At 41.8% G+C, this 14,796-nt stretch overlaps 1 protein-coding gene across 2 annotated transcripts in view; it reads right to left on the bottom strand.

Annotated features, from left to right (window-relative positions):
- The window catches only part of Rasgef1b (RasGEF domain family member 1B), a 553,655-nt gene that overhangs the window by 244,708 nt on the left and 294,151 nt on the right, over nucleotides 1-14,796 (bottom strand). The window lies entirely within an intron of this gene.

The following is a 14,796-nucleotide window of genomic DNA, read 5'->3' as shown; positions in this document are numbered from 1 at the left end:
ATGAATATAAGAGACCTAACGATATCAGGAAAATACCATCTGTTGTTCTGGAAAAGCTGTCATGGTCCTGAATGCTCTGTAGCTTCAACAGAGATGAACACTGACTGTGAGGGCAAGGGAGAAGGGAGAGATTTCCCAATATCAGAACTCAGAGTAACAGTAATTTAAAATGTCATTAACTCTAATTTTTAGAAAAACCATAATATACAGAAAAGCATCTTAACCTTTGACTCAGCTAGCCAACCTTGAATGAAATCTAGCTTTTCAGACCTGGAAAATCATAATTCAGATGCCACTTGCCATTTGGTCATTGACAATAATTTCAGGAACACCATACACAGAAAGAAACAACACACTTTTGAACTTCTAGCCTAGAAAGCCAAACCCTTACCATCACAGCAAATGTCTCTTTCACTCACATTGTCCCACCTTTGCTTGCATGACAAAACTGAGAACTCAAGACTGCCAGGTGACAGGTCACTGTGGTATGCACAGACCAAAACGGACTGCACTGACACAGGCTGGGGAGAGGGTGTGTGGCTGATGTCAGGAGTTGTCATTGTCATGACCCTGACACTGCATGATGATTTTCTTACAGTTCCTCAGGGTACTGGGAGAGGAGAGAAATCAATGGCCAGGTCTCTGAGTCACCATCCAAGATCGAGTCCTAGTCCCTTCCTCATGTAAAAGTCACTTGCTGAGGATTCATCAAGAGCCAGATGCCCTAGTCTTACGTTTCTGGGAATGAAAATCAATTCCCTTGTCAAGGGGATTCTCTCTCCAGGATTGGTAAACGTGGGCATCCACGGCTCTTAGAGGTTCATTACCCCTTGACTTCCGACTTGCACACAACTGTCTTTCTTTGTCTCTTGTCAAATACAAAGTGAGAGAAGCTATTTCTTAAATTTCGGCTTCTATTATGTGAACATCTGTGAGCAAATAAACAGTGAATGCTGTTTTCATCCCTTCCCCTGCTTGGGACCCCACATTTCATTTCCAACCCATTGAGGCCCAATGCACCTGGCAGATGAGTCAATGCTTGGTGGGGTGCCTTTAAATCTATAAATAATTCAAAGACAATAAACAAAACAAGGACTCCAGTCTTTTCACTGAGAGAGGAGGCTGTATTTAGGAGATTATCACCTTAGGCCATAATTTAGGAAATTACTTCTCAGTCTCAAAAGAACTGCTAATGCAGAGATAAAATAAAATTTCCCTGAATATTATTAGAAAAATCCCTGCCATTTTCCATTTTGAGTTCATATTGGTTATCATTAATATAGTACTAGAGGATCATAAGCAAAATACCACACTGGAAATTCCAGTGTGCGCTGTAAATAGAAACAAATATAAAATTTAAAACAAAATAGCATCTTGGTCTAAATCATACGTTTCCAATGATTGATTTAACAATGTTTTAGAAGAGTTATTTCTCACAGTGCTCCCATAGCCTTACTGCACAAACCAAAGGGCAACAGAGGCAGACACATCCTAGTCTGTTTGGATCTTGGTCATCTTTCTTATAAAATGAATTTAGGAATTGTCAGGCTTGAACCAAAAAAATGCTTGTAGAGTTGGTGAAGACTCACTAGCTCACTTGCTTCTTGATGCTGAGATTAAGCTTAAAAGAGAAACCTAGGACTTTTGATATGACAACGCAAATAATCTCTTTCTGAAGGTGGTCAGCTCCTGAAGGCTGTCATGATGCTATCATGAGTAAGAGCCTTAAGAGGGGCTACATCCCAGTTATCCACCCCCATTTATTTGAAAGCTTCTTATGAAGGCAGATACACGTTTAAAGAGCTGTGAATGATGATCTCCCAAATTCATTATTGCTTGTACTTGAGAGTATCAAAAGGCATCTCTGGCTCGGAGAAGATCCCAGGTTCATCAGGAGGAGGTGAACAGACTGGGCCTGAGCAGCAGAGCACATGGTGTCATGTAGGCCCCTTGGACAATACCTCTGCTCTCTGCACAACTCTCTGATAAATAAGGCCTGCCTTACTTTTCATACCTTGTGTGCTCACAAGTGTGAGGGGTCGCACCATCCACTTGGGTAAACACAAAAGTTATAAACCATGGGTAGAATCTTTATACATAATTCCTATTGGATAATGACTGAGAGAACATCTCTGTGTTGTTCATTGTTCATTTCTGTACTCATTTACTCAGACATAACATATGCAGAACAGATCCATGCTAAACTCCACTTTTTGTGCTAAAGGTACAGCTGTGAACAAACAGATGAGGACTCTGTCCTCATGATGCCTAATTGAGAGCCCCCAAAAGTCGATAAAGAAAGCACTTACTGACGGAGATATGTCATATAAGGGATTAAACAGGTTACAGAGATAGAAAACAACAGAACAGATTCACTTCAGATGTTGTGTTCAGGGAAAGATCTCTCTGACATTAAAGGTGACATTTAAGCCTTTAACACTTGAGGCATAGCAAGGAGTTGACCATGCAAAAGGCGGGTGAAGAGCGTTCAAGACAGAGAGAAGAGCAAGCTCCAAGGACCTGAGGCAACAGAGTCCTGGGCATTGAGCAGAGGCCAGTGGACCTGGAGCCAGGCTGAAAGCAAACAGGAGTCAGAAGCTGCAGGGGTGGTGAGCCCTGGTCAGGCATGCATAGTTGGGCAATAGGAAGACTTTGAAGGGTTTTGAGCAAGAAAAAAAAAATGACACAATCTGATCGGCTGCTTTGTAGGGAACGGATTGGACAGGGTAAGAGTAGAAGGATGTTACGCTAAGATTCAAACTAAGTTAAAACATGGTGCATGTAATGGAAAGTTCACAGTCTGGTGAGAAACCAAGGCAGGTGAATGCAGGACTTAGCACAGCTTTGGTGGCACATGCAGTGCAGTACGTGTCCAAGGCACCAGGGTAGTAAGAAGAAGGGGCAATATGGTCTAATTTCCTGTCATCTATCAATAATATCCTGTCAGCTATGTTAAAATAAAGTCAGATGGATATAGATGACATTATTTGGTATAAGATGTTGATCTTCATGCAAAAGTGGTACAACTTGAAAACCACTGAGCATTTTATCAGAAAACGAAAACTCCATATGTAGAAAAACAAAGATTTTGCTAATGAATGCCAAATTATAAAAAGAGCCTATTTCAAGTTTATTTGGAATTCTTTTTTTTGTTTTGTTTTGTTTTTTAGGGTGTCTCCTGACAAACTGTAGCATCAAGGTTTTTTTTCTGGAGAGGTCTGTAATGAACTCTCAACTGTAACCCCATACTAGTGTCAAATACTGAAGAAACCCTCTCTGAGTACACAGGAAGAACTGCCACGTGAGATTTGTCAAGCTGTGGAGTTCAATGCAAAGTTATCTTTTGTCGTAAGGATCCAATAGTGGTGTAGCTGTTGTCAGGTCCAAGTGAGCAGTGAGGATCTGCGTGGGATGAGAAGCAGAGGTAGAGGTGAGAGAGGGGGGTTGTGGCTAAACTGGGAGAAGGATCCAGAATAAGGAATTAGGAAACAAGAATGCCTACCTTCTTCATCTGCTCCCCTTTCCTTTCTGTGGCCAGAAGACTGGTGCTGGGCATGACAAAATAATCTTGTAGCAAAACAAGGTGGGAAAGGGGCTGGGACCAGGGCAGAGGAGTGAAGTTTCTCTTCCTTTCTTTCACCATCTCCAGCTCCTGATGCTGGAGAGTAATAGGATGCAGTGTGGAAGGCACCACTCTGGACACCATAGGTAGTGCACAGATCAGTGCTGCTACTCATATGGGTCAAGGGGGTAAATGTCAGGAAGAAAGAGCTTCCTACTGCTGGACAGTGGTTACATAGAAAGAACAAGCAGAATTAAGTCAGATAGATGTTCCCAAGTCAAAGATTTCTCATTGTGCTCATAGACTGCAAAAAAGTGCCTCAAACCCTCTAATCATTGTTCTGACATTAGAATTTGTCATTTCAGTTTCCTTCCAAAGCAATTTCTATGACTTACTTATCTTACCTCTGATGGGGGATAAACAGATATTCATACCTTGGCAGGTTTCTTTTCACCTTTTCGGTGATACTTGGCAAACTCCTCATCATTAATAGTTTTTATAACAGGCATCAAATATAAATCCCATTCTAAATTCACGTGGTTAACCACCAGTCTTTCATCTTTCTTATGCCATTGCCTGCTGTAATTTATACAGAAACAGCACAGGAATGGAATCTTGTTAGCTGGAGGAAATTTTTCACCTATAGTAAAATTAGGCACATATCTTTCAGAGGTTCCCAGGGATCTCAAAGTATTACTGTGGCTCTTTATACTCAGTTCCCCTGGGATGCAGGATCTTCAATTAACTTTTCATTTTCACTTCAGTCATATTCAAACCAAGGACTAGCCCAGGCAAAGTGCTTATTCCCTTCTCTCTGCTAGCAACGCAGCCCAGTGGCGTGCTGAGTGAGGGTAGGGCTACAAACTGAGTGCCTGAGTGTGAATCTTGGTGCCACCATTTACAAATGACCTTAGTCAGTTACTAACACTGTACAGTGGAGACCATATTGGCACCTATCTCATATGGGTTGCTAGGAAGAAGAAATTAATACATGGGAAATGTTTAGATCTTGGCATATAATAAACTATTATAAATAAATGCTGTTTGTGTGTGTGGATGTGTGTGTGTCTGTGTGTCTGTGTGTGGGGTTCAAACCAGGGTCACAAGACCCATGCTAGGCAAGCACTCTACCACTGAGCTGCATCCCCAGCCCAATAAATGCAATTCTTATTAGAGAATAAGTGAAGAGTTTTGTGTCCCCTTGCAAAACATGAATGGCTGAATACAGCATAAGAAAACATGGCCCGTGGTTCTGTACCTTGTCTGAAACAAAAATCTAAATTGATAAACTGTCTATTTAGAACAAAATAGAAGTGGGGGAGATGTTGTTGTTGTTTGTTTTTCAAATATCCCAGACAAGTATTGGAGCAATGTGTGCCTTCCCCTGTGAGGACGGCTTGTCTTGGGGCTCTCACTTCTGCCCTCAGTGCCAGGGACAGAATGGCAGGCCAAGGTGTCCTGGGAGTGCTCCCTCCCTGAGTGACAGCTGGTGCTGTCAAGAGTCGTTACTGCTGGTGCACACAGACCTTCTGGCAAAGCCGGGCAGAACAGAGGAGCAGCAGTCTCCCTGTCCACCTGTCAGCCTTGTCCAGAACAGCAGAGAAATTTGCTCTTTTCTTCCTTCAAAGGGTCCAGCAAGCCCCAGCGCCTTCATTAATGCTCACCTCTCCAATCCCCGCCTGTCTCCTCACCCTCCCCAAACACATCCTCTCCTGCCTATTCTTCCAAGAAAGGGATTAGCCCAATTAATCTCTGGACAAATGTCAAGGAGTCTGGGGGAGGGGGCATCTTTCAAGTGCCGCGCCCCAAAGAGCAAATAAAGCCAGACGCACGCGGAGGCCTCCCCACACCAGGGTGGGAGCAGCTGCGGAAGACGCAAGCGCACCAGGCGCTCTTAATCTCCGGCTTAGCGCAGAGGGGCTCCTTTCTGGCCGGCTTGTCCTGACGCACCACAGCACCAGGCGCTGGAGAGCTCCTCTCGCCATCTGGGAAGGGAGCTGGGACAGGAAGGGAGCTGCGGGATGAGGGGCAATCTGGGAGGCCCGCGCTCTCCTCTTAGCTCCTCTCTGCGTTTCAGGCTCCCCCACCCCAAGCCCTTCCCTCCTGCAGCGCATCCACCTTCCCCACGCTCAGATCCGGCAAGCGCTGGCGGCAAAGCAGCTAGATTCAAAGCAAGGAAAGGGAGAAGGTGGTGTGAGGGGCGCTGGGAGCAGGGCGGAGTGGGGGGAATTCTCATTATCAGGACACAAAATTATCCACCATCCCCCACCCTAGGTTTCTTTAGCCTGACCACAGAATTTTGGAAAAAGCCCTGGGAGTGACTTTTCTTTGCTATGATTTCTGGAAAGACTTTATCCATGGGAGTGACGGTATTTATACTATTTCCTGGGAAAAGAGGTTCCTCACTTGCTCCATAAAGTCATTCCAACTTTTTAATTGGTAAGAGATTTTTTAGTAATTTAATCCTTCTCTTTCTTTTCCCATTCCTCCCTCTCCCTTTCTCTCTCTCTGTAGCCAACAAAACCTGGCTTAATCAGCAGGCTATTAAACAGCACTTCCACATGCTACAGTCCAATGATTCGGTAATTAATTTTCATAATGATGATCTGGAAGGATTTCTAGAGCCCCCTGAAGGTCCAAGAATCACCTCTATCCTAGTGGTTACGCATATGCTTTGTGTGAGAGAGACAGTCTGAATGTCCAGTCCTGGCAATGACATGCACTAACTGTGTGAGTTTGGGCAAGTTACTTAACCTCTCTGACTATTACATTTCCTCATTTGTAAGATGGGGATACAAAGCTTTAAGGAAAAAAATAACATGCTAGTTATAGAATGTACCCTATGAACCAGACACTGTGCCAAATGATTTACTTGAATTACCCTATTTAACCCTCTCAACAACTGCTAGGTTGATATGAAGTATATTTCTTTATGGTCTAATTTGTTCAGCATTAGCAATACACACATGGCACCTAACAGAGACTGTTGAATATCTGATTGACATAAACACCTCCTCTCCTGACTATCAGAGGCACAGGCAATCTACTCCAGGCTTACAGTTACTGACTAAAATGCTTCAATTCAGGTGTGCTTTTGAATATAGAATTTTTTGGACTTTTGAATGACAGTATGGCTCATATAACAAATATAATGCTTCAGTCTGAGGCTGCATTCTGTAACTGGAGCACATTAAAAATGCCTCTAATGAAACAAATGGATATTCTCCCTAGAGAAGAAATCTAAATCATCTCAAAACAGAATGTTGCCAAAAGCCACCGAGAACAGGTAGTTTTGCCTCCAAATGAGTTAGGAAAAGAAATAACAAAACAAAACAAAACAAAAACCTTACATGGTTGTTTGGAATTCAAAATTTCAGATAAGACATCATGAGCTTTATCATCTGAAAACATTGGTTAAAGTGTTAAGATTCTAGTCCTAGTTCTATAGTAACTACTGTGTGATCTTGGGAAAACCTCCAGACTTCTCTCCATCTATAAAATCTTGGGAAAACCTTCAGCTTCTCTTCCTCTGTAAAATGAGTGACTTCACCTGCCTCTTAAGTTTTGCAGAAGTAGCTGTGATCAAATAAGATAGGATTTACCACCATGTTTTCAATAAGTGAAGTGTTTAGCAAATGTGAGCTGTTATCTTTTAAAAATTATTTTGAAGATGGTTACGCTTTAATTATGCACCGTTGCTTCTGGTTTGAAAGGCACAGCGTTGCTTACCTGGGATCTTACCCGGATCTCCAGTGAAACCTCTCTCGGGCATGCATCATTGTTGTTTCTTATACATCAACAAAGATTGGCACATGTGTGATGACTGCACTGCTGAAATATTTCTCTGGCCTAATCTTACAAGAACCACATCTAGGAAGAATGACAAGCTGCTGTGTCAAATCACCGCCATTCCTGAATACCTCAAAGACTTTTTGTGCTTTGAAGAAGCAAGCCGTCCAAGTGTCAGCTTGATCCTAACCTGATTGTACAACTTCTTGAAAATCTCCCTTTTCTGTGTGGAGCACTGGTGTGGGCCTTGGATGCTCTGTACAATCCAGGACAAGTCAGAGAGCTTCTCTTTGGACGGCAAAAGATGGCTCACTATTACTATTTGGTGCCCTCTAACAGATATTTCTTCTCACATGACACAAATCCTGGTTGTCCTTGGCTGGTGGCTGGCTGTCTGCACTGATGTCAGTCAAATGCTTCTGATGTCAGCTCAGCTGAGACGGCCAAGGCCAACTCCACCCATAGCTGACTGAGTCACATTTGACTGCTTTGTCTTTGCCATGAACTACTCAGCATCCAGGGTTCAGAGCCCATGACCTGCTTCCCTTCTTGACACTCAATCAGCTTGAGGAATCTCCATGGCATGGCGATTGGTCCCATTAGCCACAGCTCTACAAAATTAACCATGAAAGTTCTCCAGCATCTGTGGTGACCTTTCTGCCAGGGAGCAATTACACCATAAGCTATCCTCTTTTGATGTTAATTTCTGGAAACAGACTCTCCTGCCACTGAAATGCAGTGAGGTAGATGTTTTGTAAGAAAACTTTCTAAGGGCTAGGGATGTAGCACCTGGTAGAGTTCATGCTCAGCATGCACAAGGCCTTCTTCAGTTAATTTGGAAGGAAGTGAGCGAAGAAGGAAATGCTTTCTTCCATAAAGAGTGAGGACATACCAAGTAACCCTGACCATGTAACTATTCCCACTGATTAAAGGGCACCCTGTGTTTTAAAACCCCAAGGTCCAGGACATGTATGAAAATGGCATTGTCAATGTATAAAGAAAAAAGCCACTGGACTTAGAAGGTGAACTTTCCCTTCTCCTAATGAGGGAGGTAGATATATGAAACAGATTGCCTTGTTATCATGTTTCCGATATAAAATAATGTATAGAGGACTGGGGCTCTAGCTCAGTGGTAAAGTGCTTCACTCCGATGTGTGAGGGACTGGGTTTGATCCTCAGCACCACATAAAAATAAGTAAAGATACTATGTGTCCATCTATAACTAAAAAAATATTAAAAATTAATGTATAGAGGTTAAGCTTAAAATATCCATAGGTTACTCTAGGAGATGGAGCATCCCTTAACCCATAAAAGTTAGGGAAGGTTTTTTGGAGAAAGTGACTTAGTGATATTAAGTGACTTAATTCTCTAGATATCAGTTTCATTATGTTTGTACTGGAATTAAAACACCTGTGTCTGTATTCGTGGTGGAAAATTCAACACAGAGGTATAAGTTGACATTACATTCCTGGCTCAATAAGTTGTAGTTACTCAATCACTACCTGCTGGTCTCTGTACTTCTCCATCAGGGGGAAGCCAAGGTTTTTAAAGCAGAAAACACCTTTGATTCAAATGGCCCACCAAGAATTTCTTGGCCTTTGTCATTTCCTACGCTTTGCTGTTCTAAGAAAGACATACCTGCCATATCTGACAATGGACTGATAATTGTTCTGAACAGCTTTGCTTTTTGATAACTTCCAGCAAACAAGTCATCCAGATTGAAGAACAACTGTGTTTCTAAATGCGTTTTCCTTTCTTTCTCCTTTCCTCAGCACCATGCCTGGAGCTCTCTCTGGTCACGGTATTTTTTTTTTATTCTTTAACCTGAAAGAAATGCTTTAATATTCAGAACCTACACTGCATACTCACATACGTGATGGCAATATACTGGCTGAAGAAGGAAACAATAAGCTAACTAAGTATATAAGATGGCTAGAAGAAGATGGAGGCACATTTTCCACATTAAATCAATTATTCACAGGTGTGCCTTCTGCACAAGGTGTGGCGGAGGATAACCACCAGCAGGAAATACTTCTTCCCTCAAGGACGTGGAGATTCTCTTGCTGACAGACAAGACTAGCTCAGTTGGAGAGATTAAAGAGTAACAAAATGCAATATAGAATGAAATTTTTAAAAGATACAAAACACACATAAATTATTCAGGAAGGGATCAGGCAATAAGAGGCGCTGGGACTCCAAAGCCTGGGGAGACTGGCAGGTGTCAGGAGCAGGTCCTGCAGGTAAGAAGGGAAACAGAGGCAAAGGACAAAGGGAGAGGACAGGACAGGTGGGTTCTGCCCTCAGGCCACACTGGCAGTGTGCAGGGGTATGCTAGGTATGAGAACCCTTCAGGCCTGACCTGTGACCCAAGGCAAACTGAGGCAGGCAATTACCTCATCCCTGTCCTGACCCTGGAAGGACAGTCTAGAGATTGAAAGATACCTCTGAAGTCCCATGGTTTGTGGTCACTCTTGTGCAAGGAGTAATGGAGGTTAGACGCCATAGACTCCATGTGCTTGGTGGCTTGTGGCTGTCAGGCGCTCCCTTTCCGCCTCAGATGGAGACAAGTGCTGTACTCTTCCCTCAGCAAAGGAAGAGTGGGTATGAAATAGACCCCCAGAGGAATATAAAAAATCCACAATAGGAAAAAAAGTTCCTTGGTTTACATAGTATGTACAAAAAGAAAAGATAAAAGTCAGAAAGGCTTCAGATCTCAGCATTACCCTCATTTTCTCTCTCTTCCCTCATCTCCCATCCCAATCAATAAAATCTTCTCAATCCTAACTGTACAGCATCTCATGCATCCACCAGTAGCTTCTATTCCAAAGTCACTTCCTGTAAGCTTTTGTTACCTGTCTCTTTGGCTACCATAATAGCACCATCATATGGTTTGTATGCCTTAATAGGGAAGTTCAAACTTTCCCTCTGAAGGTTCAGTAATTGAATATGCAGAAGCAAGTCAACAACACCCACATTAATATCACTTTATTGGCATGCACATGTGCATGGGAGCCACACAAATGTGAAATTCAAAGAAGTGCCAGGGGGTTGGGGCGTAAAAACCTGCTTCCTGGGAGAGAGGAAAGGAAGATTATTGGCAAGAGAGGGTACAAATGAATTTTAGAGAAAAAAAAAATGAACCTGTGTGGTAAGCCATTCTTATTGACCGTGGCCGCCATTAGAAGATGGCGCCGGCTTCCACTGTGGCCTGTGATAAACAACTCCTTTTATGGAGAGTTGGCGCGCAATCCCTTATCACCCTATGAGAGAGATCCACGTGGCGGCTTAGGATTGGGATGCGGGAAGCTTTATTAAGCTGTGCTTGGGTGTGTCGGGGGCGGGCGCTAGAAGATGATACATGACTCAAGGCCTGAATAAACTGCTGAAAGAAGAATCCTGTGTCGTGTTTTCCCTTGCCGGCGAGGGGTCGCGACAAACCTGGAGAACAGACTACCCTGGGATAAAGTTTCTCTGGGCTTTAGACAGAGTGCTTCGTTTTCAGAGTGTTCTCCTCTGTGATGCAAGTTTAATCCTCAGTTTGTAAAATTTGTAGTATTTGGGGAGTATTGTTTTCTGAGCCACCCAATTGTGTATTCTCTATGTACAATATATAATAACATCATAATTGCACCCTCCATCCAGATTCTCTTCCAACACAATTTTCAACTCATTTTTCTAAACACGTGGTTCAATCACTCGCCGCTTCGGTGGCTACACATAATACACATTCTCCCTGCCCCTCCCACGATCTAGCCTAGACTTTGGCCCTGTCTGCTACTTGGTCCCATCTATCTATTTAATAGAAGAGAGTTCAGAGGCTGTTTTTCTACTGTTAGTTTCACATTTTTATTTATTTATTTATTTTTAGAATGCCAATAGGACACAAAGTTCCTTAGTTCACATAGTATATACAAAAGGAAAAAATAAAAGTCATAAAAGGGGAAAAAATGAACCTGGAGAATAGAACTAGCCTGGGGCAAAGATAAAAGTCATAAAGAATTATCCTCCTTTTCTCTTTACAAGAAAATTCCCTACAAGTAAGTTAATGACATCCTAAGATTGCTTCAGTTATTTTTCAGACCCTAACAGTTTAACCTATGATTTATTCCTCTGAAAGAGGTCTAAAGATTAAGCCTAAAATTATGGTATAAATCCAGAGTCATTGATGGTATGTGAGACTTAATGACAATATAAGAGAAAACCTGTGCTAATTCTGAGTAAATTCAATGTGAGAAATAAAAACTCAACTTTCTATTCAAACTGAAACAAAAGGAACTCATTCTGGGTGAGCAGCCAGAACTGGGTAGCTCTGTGGTCTGGAGGATTTCCTGAAGGACTGAGCTTCAGTGGTTGCTAAGGTTTGGGTGTGCCCTGTCCTGTAAGTGTTCACGTATTGATGCCTTCGTCCTCAGTGTGAACATGTTAAGAGGTAGTGGAACCTTTATGAAATGGAGTCCAATGAGAGGTGATTAGGTCATTGGGGTGTGACCCTTGGAAGGGATTGCATAGGTCTCATGGTACCCCACTTAACTAATCCTGTTAGAGTGAGTTATAAAAGAGCAAGACTGGCCCCTCCTTGCTGTCTGGCTTCCTGTCTCTCAATGTGATCCTTCCCTCTCATACATGCTCCCACCATGATGCCATCTGTCACGAGTACCTCACCAGACACTGAACAGATGGGGCCACCCAATCTTGGACTTTCAGCCTCTAAAACTGTGGGCTAAATAAACCTCTTTTCCTTATACATTACCCAGCCTTGGGCATTTTATTCTATCAATGGAAAACCGACTAATACAAATGGGTATCTTTCTAATCTGCTGCCTGAACACCTCATAATTCTGTCTGTAGAGAACAATTAGATATTGACCCTTAGATTCATCTGATTCATCCTGCTATAGGTCCTCCATCCAGTTGAACTATAATGCAGGAGTATGGCAAAACCCATCACAACACTGATGATCCAAGAGGGATTTTCCCCATAAATAAGATTTCTCTTTTATAGAGAGTTATGCAGTCACCATAGTAAAATAGTAGAAAAAGTATATGTAAGCTTCAGAGTCTGAGGCATTTACTATAATTGACAATTTGTAATATTGTGATAGGATCTGGAGGACCTCAGTTTTCTCATCTATTAAAAAACCGGTATATGAAGATGTGAATTTGGTGTCAACATACCTTATATACAAACAGAGATTTGATAAATTGTGGTACAAAGGTGTATTAAGAATTGTAATGCAAACAAAATTATGAATGTAACCCTTTCCTCTATTGTGATGTATTTAAGAAATAATAAAATAAATAAATTTTAAAAAAAAGAAAAAAACAAGTATAATTATACAAAGTTCTATATTGGTTAGGGTTAAAACAAGAACACGGAAATTATTTCAAATATATTTCATGGAGTGTCATGCAGGTAACTGGTTCTATCAGAGACAGAATCTATCAGCAAATCAGATGATGGGGTGATCCAGACATGAGCCAGAGCAGGAAGTTCCAGGAGATCCCTTGACCAGGAAGATCAAGGAGGAGAAACTGTTATCAGAAGTTTGATGTGAAGCCACCAAGTCGAAGCAAGAACCAAGACCTTCCAGTCTCTTGGGAGCTGGAGCCATAGGGAAGACACAACCCAAGGCAGAGGAGGAGGGAGAAATACCCTGGTCTCCTTCCCACCATACACTGTATCTCCACCATCACCTCCTAATGTCCAGTCCAGTGGACAGGAGAGGCTGCAGTCTCCCTGCCAGAGCAGAGGAGGAGTGAGATGGGATCGAAAAACCTGCAACTCAAGACCTGCCCAAGACTCCATAATTACTGTGAGGATTAAATGAGGCATCACACATAGGCATCCATCACTAGGCCTCAGCATAATGAGCTTTCAATAAAAGTTTGTTTGTTTAATAATATAGCACTGCCCACAAGGAAGGCAGGATGACTCACATATTACCAAATCTATTTGCACCAAGCAAAGCTGCTTATTGCTTTTATTTATTGCAAAGAGTTAAAAAAATAAAACCTTCAGCAGAAATGCACTACCACCTTCCAAAAAGAAGCTGCAGATGGCATTTGTGATTTTCACAGAAGCGTCTCAGTTAAATTAATTGCTTGTCTATTAAATTTTTAAGCTGGCAGATCCTTTTTTTTTCTAACATGATCACTTTATGCAGAAACTAACAACCAATTAAATGAGAACAAATGACTAGCTAATCTCTCAAAATGCTCCTGGCTCTGCCATTGTAAGACGGCATTCTAAGTGGCATCAATGATAAAATTGTAAAGAGATCTGAAGTAAGTTCTTCTCTTTGTCAGTCTCAAGTATCACCTGAGTCATCAAGAATGCATTCTCTTCTAAAAATCTCAAATGGGTATTTTAATTTTATCTGTTTTAAAAGAAAGCCTTTTCCAAGATAATTTACTTGAGAAAGGCATTTTCCATCTGTAAATGACACTGAAGAGACCGACAGCTTGTTTTAGGTTTTCTCTGTTCATGATGCAAACATTTATATGGTCTGATTATAATTCAGGGTAAATTTCTTATTCATAAACTAATTAGGGGATTTCTTCTGAACAGTAATGCTCTCTACCATATAGGATGCAATAACAACAACAATAGGCCGTATTTATAGGGTACTTATAATTAGTGCTTGATATTGTTCCAGAAGATGGAGACACACATACCCATATACTGTTTTACTCAGCTTTTTCACTGCTGTGACCAAAAGATGAAACAATTTTATAGGAGGAGAAGTTAATTGGGGCTCGTGGTTTCAGAGGTCTTAAGTCCATAGGCAGCTAGTTTATTGCTCTGGACTCAGAGTGAGACAGAACATCGTGGTGGAAGAGGCTGGCAGAGGAAAACAGGTCAGAAGGTGGCCACCAAGAAGCAGAGAAAGAGAACTTTGCTCAACAATGACAAAATACATACCCTAAAGACATGCTGCCAATGACCCACCTTCTCCAGGTATACACTAGGGGCCTCCAGTTAGCACCTAGTTAATCCCTATCAGAGGATTAATTACTGACTAGGTTAAGGTTCTAAAACACAATCATTCCACCTCTCAACTTCTTTGTGTTATCTCACACATGTGTTTTATACATACACATATATGCACACAAATATACATATACACACATATACATCTAATTCACTTAATTTTCTTAACAAGTATATGAAGTAGGTACTAACACATTTTCCACTTTACAAATAAGGCAATTGAGGTGAAGACAGGTTAATAAACTTGCTTATGGTCACAAAGCTTGTAAGTAGGAGAGCTGGTATATAAGCCTGGCAGTCTGACTTCAGAATCCAAGCTCTTTACTAGAGTACTATACTAAGGAAGAAGACAGTATGCACATTCTAACATGGAAAATGATGAGCACATATCCTCCCCTTTTACAAAAATTCCTTTTATTATTGGCTCCTGCCTACCCCTCCAACATAAACTAGT

Source organism: Marmota marmota, unplaced genomic scaffold (assembly GCF_001458135.2).
Source record: "Marmota marmota marmota unplaced genomic scaffold, marMar, whole genome shotgun sequence".
Taxonomy (NCBI): Eukaryota; Metazoa; Chordata; class Mammalia; order Rodentia; family Sciuridae; genus Marmota; species Marmota marmota.
The sequence above is the reverse complement of the archived record's forward strand: the minus strand, read 5'-3'. Positions and strand labels throughout refer to the sequence as shown.